Source organism: Rattus rattus, chromosome 7, assembly GCF_011064425.1.
Source record: "Rattus rattus isolate New Zealand chromosome 7, Rrattus_CSIRO_v1, whole genome shotgun sequence".
Classification (NCBI taxonomy): Eukaryota; Metazoa; Chordata; class Mammalia; order Rodentia; family Muridae; genus Rattus; species Rattus rattus.
In genome coordinates, this window is record NC_046160.1 from 62,379,166 (window position 1) to 62,386,367 (window position 7,202).

The 7,202-nt window shown below is 43.3% G+C and overlaps 1 pseudogene; it reads left to right on the forward strand.

Moving 5' to 3' along the window:
• Positions 1-451: 451 nt before the first annotated feature.
• Positions 452-759, forward strand: LOC116905699 (annotated as a pseudogene).
• Positions 760-7,202: the final 6,443 nt, after the last annotated feature.

The window sequence follows — 7,202 nt, forward strand, 5'->3', positions numbered from 1 at the left end:
TGAGATTTCATCTTTTACCTGACAAAACATGCCTAATATCAAAAACATAAGTAGCAGCTTACATTGGTACAAATGTGGAGCTTCTAAACACCCCTCCATTACTCCTAGGAGTGCAAAATTGTTCAATCGCTAAATAAATCAGTGTTGCCATTCCTCAGAAGATTGGGATTGGTCTACTCCAAGAGCTAGCTATGCCACTCTTGGGCATATTCCCAAAGGATGATCCATCCTATCACAAAGACACTTGCTCTACCACATTTACCACTGATTTAGACATAAGAACCTGAAACCGGAAATAACCAAGGTGTTCCTCAGCAGAAGAAGGAATTAAAAAAATGTACATTTGCACAACGAGGTATTACTCAATTGTTAAAAAAATTACTACTATGAATTTACAAGGAAATGAATAGAACTAAGTTAAAAAGAAAAAGTTCGCGGCTTTCAGTGGAACATGGTGCAGGGACAACACAAATTCCAGGCGCAGAAACCTAAAAGCAAGGCAGCGGTTGCGAAGTGGAGCTGTGGGTCATGGAAAGGTGGTTGAGTCATCGCTCCCAAGAAGGCGCGCGTTGTGCAGCAGCAAAAGTTGAAGAAGAGCCTGGAAGTAGGGATCCGGAAGAAGAATGAGCATGACGGAAGAAGATTGAGCATGACGTGTTGATGAAGGCCAGCTCCAGCCTGCCTAAGAAGCTTGCGCTGCTGAAGGGAGCATCAAAGAAGACAGGGGCCACCACCCCTGGCAAGACACCATCCTGAAGGCATCGGGACTTTGCAGGTGACCACAAAGGCTGGCTGGACTTGAGGGAAGATCCTGCTCCAGTCCTGGTGGCCCCTGGAACAGCAATGGGCAGGCAGTGGCAAAGCCTCAGGCTAGCTCCCTAATGCTGAAGAGCGCTCTGTTCCCTCTGCTGCTGTGACTGGGTCTGGCTGTTGTCTCTCCATCAGGGCAGTGCAGAGAGTGTTTGTGACTAGATGGTAATACTCTCTCCCTAGGTGCTGGACCCGCACCCCAGTCACCTAATGTCAGCCATCATTGTCTGTATCTCCAGTGAGGCACCACTTCCTCCTATCACACCAGTAATCAGAACCACTTGGGGACGCTCCAGTGATACCCAATAAAGCTGTGTGCACAGAGGCTATATGCTGTTCCTGTGCTTTCCTGACCTTGAGGGACTCACACCATTGTAGTCACTCAGACCTGCTGGACCACAAGTTACGGGGTGCTTGACCAAGTGGCATCTTCTGTGGTGTGGCCCTGGGGCAAGCATTGAGTGTGCTGCTGACCTATCCCTTTGTGCCCGGCTAAGGAGTTCACCCACTAAGGAGGCAGAAACTTGCCGGGTCACCAGTGACTGCCCAATGTTGGTCAGGATTTACTGTTGAGAAGGCCTAGTGCTCCCGGGCTGGCTTCTGACTCACCTTAGCCAGCTGCTGGGGATCTGATCCACTGGGTGTGTGCTAAGCAAGCACCTGAAACACACCCGATGTTCTTCGAAAGCACAGGAAGGACCTACTGGGCTTTAGTCATACCAGGACACAGTTGCTGTCCTATGAGGCAGGGCTCCCTTAGAGGCTGGGCTTACCTCAAGGCTGGGCTTTGACGGGGTTGTTACTGCCTCCGCTTCTGGCTTGTGATGGGGTAGTGTCCGGGCATGCAGCTTCCTGCCAGACCAACCCTCTGGCTCGCTCACCACAGATCTATCCCTTTGTGGATACAGCTCCCAGAACCATGAGCTCATCAGTGGCCTGAGTTGGGTTTAGCTTGGTTCTCAAACAGGGTCTCCCTGTGGAGACCAGACTGGCCTCAAATTCAGACGTGTACCTGCCTCTGCCTCCGCCTCCCAAGTTCTGAGATTAAAATGCCTAAGGACCTGTGTAATTTTTCTGTATATATGTCTATGTGCACATAAGTATGGGTGCCCAAGGAGGTAAGAGGCACCCCATCATCGAAGGTTAGAATCCAGCAGCTGTGAGCTACCCTACATGGGTGCAAAGAGAAGTGGGAGCTGTCACCTGCTGGGCTCTCTGGTTGTCAGGTGTTTATGGTAGTAACACTAGGATGGCTGGGCGTGGTGGTGCATGCCTTTAATCCCAGTGCTCAGGAGGCAGGACCGACCGACGGAGCTCTGAGTTCCAGGCCAGTCTGGGGTACAGGGAATTTCCGAGCCGTTTGAGTTACATAGACCCTGTGAAAAACAACAGTAGCTTAGCCGTCTGTCGACCGGACTAGTCTAACTCAGCTCCGGGTACGCAGTGGCACTTGCAGAGGAGTGATGCAGGAGTAGTGACTGGGTAACCACCACCTGAACGCACCATGGAAGCCCCAATGGAAGGAACAGCCTGCAGGAACGCCTCTCCAGTGCCTGCACTTGAAAGCTCCAATCAAGCCTTCCCACGTGCCCCAGACAACAGGCTGGTGACTTGAACAGAGCTCTCTGGCACTGTGACACCACTTAGTCCCTATCATGCAAGCAAATCCAATAAATGCCTTCGTATTAAAAAAAAAACCAAAAAAAAAAAAAAACAAAAAACAAAAAACAACAAAAAAAAAAAAACAGTCCTCAGTGAAGTAACCCAGACCCATAAAGGTAAATATGGTATGTTTTCATTTATATGTGTACATTAGCTTTTAAATAAATGATAGTCAAGCTCCAATCTGTAGACCCGTAAGTCAGAAATAGAGAAAGGGTCTAGGGAGGGCACAAAGATCTCCCTGGGAAGAAAACAGAGTAGCTAATGGCCTGCATTGTGGTTGGGTATAGGACTTGAGGATAAGATATAGAGAGGGAAGGAAGATACAGTAAAGAGAGAAAATGAGGAGAAAGATGTCTAGAATTGAAGGGCATTTGAGAATTGATAAGGAAAGCTGGTCCAGTAGAAACTTCCTAAAATATATGAAGGTGATCCTAATGAGGACTCCTAATAATGGGGGGTATGGAGTCCCAGTTGGACATTTTGTGATACCAAAGAGGCTTTCAGTAGCAGGTATGCCTTGCATTCAATTAATACACTGGTCAAAGGAGTCACTTGAAAGGCCCCCAAACAACTCAGGTTAGGTCAAAGACAGTGGCTTGCTTCTCTGCAAACTTACAACAGAATCCATTGCCAAGGAAGATAGCCATACTACTCTGAATATGGAGAAATGAAGCTTATGGCTACTTGGGGGCTTCCCCATACATTCTATTGTCTTTGCCATGGGAAGGTATTCTGCAGGCTAACAAAAGGAAAATGCAAATGCCAAAAAGTAACCACAAAACCTTTGGCCTTCAATCTGCCCTGCCCTCCCCGGACACACTAAGGCAATTGTGGGCAAGAACGTGTGGGAGTAGTCAACCAATATCAGATTTGACTTAAGGCCCACTCCATGATACAGAACTTATATCTGACAGTGCTTAAGTGATCAGGTCCTCTGCCTATATACTGTATCTTTTAGCTTAGTAATTTCATGGGACTTCTGAGTATGAATAAATGAGTCTTGGACTCTTGTACATTTCCTTAGGACTCTTTTCCTTCCTTTCAGTTCCCTTGTCCAAGTTCAATGTGATGTGTTTTGCTTTATGATATTTTATTTTATTTTTGTTTATGTTTGGTTGTTATCTCTTAGAAGCCTGTTCTTTTCTGAGAGCCAGAGAGGGAATAGTTCCAGAAGGGAGCAGAGGTATAGAGGAACTTGGAGGAGTAGAAGATGGAAAACTATCATCAGGTCATATTTTCTGACAAAAACAATCCACTTTCAATAAAGGGAGAAAAGAATTAAATACTATTGATTTACTATTTAAATATATTTTATGTTAATTTTTGAAACTTATGTGGGTGTAACTTGAGATGCTATTTTCTTTCTTTGTACTTTGTGCAAATATGCTCTAATGTATTTCTTATTGTGAAATGTCAAGAGTTAGATCATAAGAACATGCAAATTAATATTTACAAGTTTCACTTCAGCAAAACAAAAAATATTTTCTCCACTGGTTGAAAATACTTCATGGTACAAGAAATCCACTTCCTCGGTGCTGGACTTTAACACAGATGATCACTGCAAGCCCATATGGAAGATAGCAGGAAATGAAGCAGCAGACCATGAAAGAAAGGAACACTGCATTCTGGGAAATACAGTAAAATGTTTAGAAGACAAAAAATAAACACGTCACATGGGTAGAGAAGTGCTCTGCACTTCTCCATCTCTCTCTCACTACCCATTACTTGCATGTGCATGCCATGCTAGGCACTATTGAGTGTCTGCTAGGACTTTAGAACCTGATATTTTATAATATATGTTCTTATACACCGATAGGCGTGCAACTCCTCAGAGGAACATCTGAGTCATAAAGCAAAAAAGCTCATCAGGTTTCTTCCAGAAATTCAGTTTCAACCAAAACTAAGCTGTTTTTCTGCTCTCAGGGTAAATTATTTCCATAAACCTATTAACTTCAATTAATCTTTAAGACATTAGTACTTGAACATCCTAAGCTTGTTTTCTTGTTAGTTTAATGGAAAATAACTGCACTTTTATGGCATTCTTGTACAAATGAGAGAGTAAATATAAAGCAGCAGCCTAGTGCTGGGTACTTCACATTCTGTCCTCCCCATCAGTAACTGACTCACACTGTCCCTGTCTGAGGAGCAAATGATTTCTAGTTTCAATATTGCTCTTGTTTCTTTGTTGCTACCTTGCACTCTTACCTTTATGTATGTTTCTTCTTTGATTAAAACTTCATTAAAAGGACTTGCAGATAAAGCTCAGGGTAGCACAGTGCTTGCCTAACATGCAAAAAACAAACAAACAAACAAACAAAAACTGGTTCCCCTTTTTTATTGGATATTTTGTGTATTTACATTTCAAATGTTATCCTCTTCCCCCCTCTCCCATACCTCCTCCCTGCTGTATCTATGAAGATGTTCCCACTCCCACCCCATCCACTCCCACCTCAACACCCTAACTTTCCCCATACACTGAGGGAAATGAGCAGTCATAGGACCAAGGGCTTCTCCATCTATTGATGCCCGACAAGGCCATCTTCTGCTGTATATGCTGCTGGAGTCATGGGTCCCTACATGTGTACTCTTTGGTTGGTGGTTTAGTCCCCAGGAGCTCTGAGGTGTCTGGTTGGTTGATATTGTTGTTCTTCCTATGGGGTTGCAAACCCCTTCAGCTCCTTCAGTCCTTTCTCTAACTCCTCCATTAAGGTCCCCATGCTCAGTCTGATGGTTAGCTGCAAGCATCCTCATCTGTATTAGTAAGGCTCTGGCAGAGCCTCTCAGGAGACATCCATATCAGGCTCCTGTCAGCAAGGAGTTCTTGGCATCAGCAATAGTGACTGGATTTGGTGACTTCATATGGGATGGATCCCCAGGTGGGGCAGTATCTAGATGACCTTTCCTCCAGGTTCCATCTCTAGTGCTGATAAAGTAGCTGTGGAGACACACACCTTCAATTCTAGCACTAAATAGAGACAGGAGTGTCAGAAGTTCAAGATCATTCTTGGCTGAATGCAAAATGAGTTCCAGAGCAGCAAGGCTACATGAGATCCTGTCTTAACATGAAAATAAATTTAAAAGCTTAAATTCTGCTTTGTTCTACTTAGCAAAAATGTCTGTTGATAGTTCACTGCATTGATTGTTGAAAGAAATTTTATATACCATAAAAAGCTGGATAACTTTTATGTTACCTTTTCTTATTATTATGTATACCAACCCACATACAGCTTACTTTGAATACTTTTTAAATGAGGTCAAGTTAAAAAACAGTCATTTAATATGGACATCACCAAAAGACAACCTGCGAATTCCTTACATGATGTTTCAATCTTTTTTATACTCTTTTATAATTGCATACACATATAGAATAGGATTTGACCTAATTGAGCCTTTATTTTCTCTCCTCCAATCCCCCTCGCACCCCCACTATGTTTCTCTCCCAACTTTATGGGTTCTGTTTTCAAATCCACAGAATCCATTTAGTTCTGTCTGCAGGTTTATGGGTCTAGGACCAGCTCTGGCGAATCAGGAGATCATGGGCAGACTCCCAGGAACCATGACTCTGAAGAAAACTGGTTCTTCTTTTCCCAGCAGCCATCGATTGGTAGAAGATCTTCAGTCATGGTGAGTCCTTACAGTTTACATTAACACTGGACTGCGAACACATGGCAAGCACATTCGTAGGAATTTCTGGATATTACACAATGCCTTTTCGTTGTTACAATCATGGAAATGTTTCTGGTCATCAACTCCACCGTCATTTCTGTTTTGAGGTTGAACTACTTAGTGCACACACACATTCCTCAAAATGCACAATAGATAATAAGGACAGTCAACCCTCCACACGGACTGGAAGAAAGAAGTCTCACAAAGCTATAACTTTACTTGTCTGCTTGTTTCCTGAAACTTTTCTGAAGATTGTAGAACAACTCTGAGAATTCCTGAATCAATCTTAAAGTAATGTCTCCTCTCTTGCCAAGTGCCTGCTTTCTCGGCATAGCTAACGGTGCCCATTACAGCAGCAGAGAGAGAGACAGCCTGCAGTAAATCTTTCCCTTTTTCAGTTGGTTCTGGTTTAGGAAGATTTACTTTTATAACTGTGTGGTGATTTCTACCTTATCAACCTCTATTCCTTTAATATCGTCTCTCCAACCTGTTCTACAGACTCTTGAGGTAATAACAGGTCCTAAGAGTCAGAACCAGGCAGGCTTTCTTTGTAGCTATCAATGTGTGTGATTTTGACAAATTACTTTTATTGTCTTAGCTTCTGTGGAATATCCTTGATTTTACTCTGGAAAGTTTTCACGGTGTGAAATTAAAGTGATTTTTCTTTTGGCTGTAAATCTAATTCCCTTAGTGTTTCATTTGTTTATATCAATACAACTCTCTTGCTTGTACTGTGTAAATCCAGGGTCCATATGTCACCCAAAGGTAATTCTAACCCCAGAATTTAAGCTGGAACTGATGTTTTACTCTCTAGGAAGCAGCACTTCGTGTAGAAACACAGGTCAGTGAAAGGGGACAGGACGCAATGAAAACAGGCTTCTCACAGCAGGAAGTACGGCTAACAGTTTTAATTTCTCCTCCTTTCAAGTAGTTTTTTTGCAGTATATAACGAAAAATAAGCGATGGAAAATGGCCAGGTACGATGATGCACTCCTGTGATTATAGCACCCCAGAGGATTCTAAAGTGGAAGCCAACCTGGTATAGATAGCAATACTTTCTC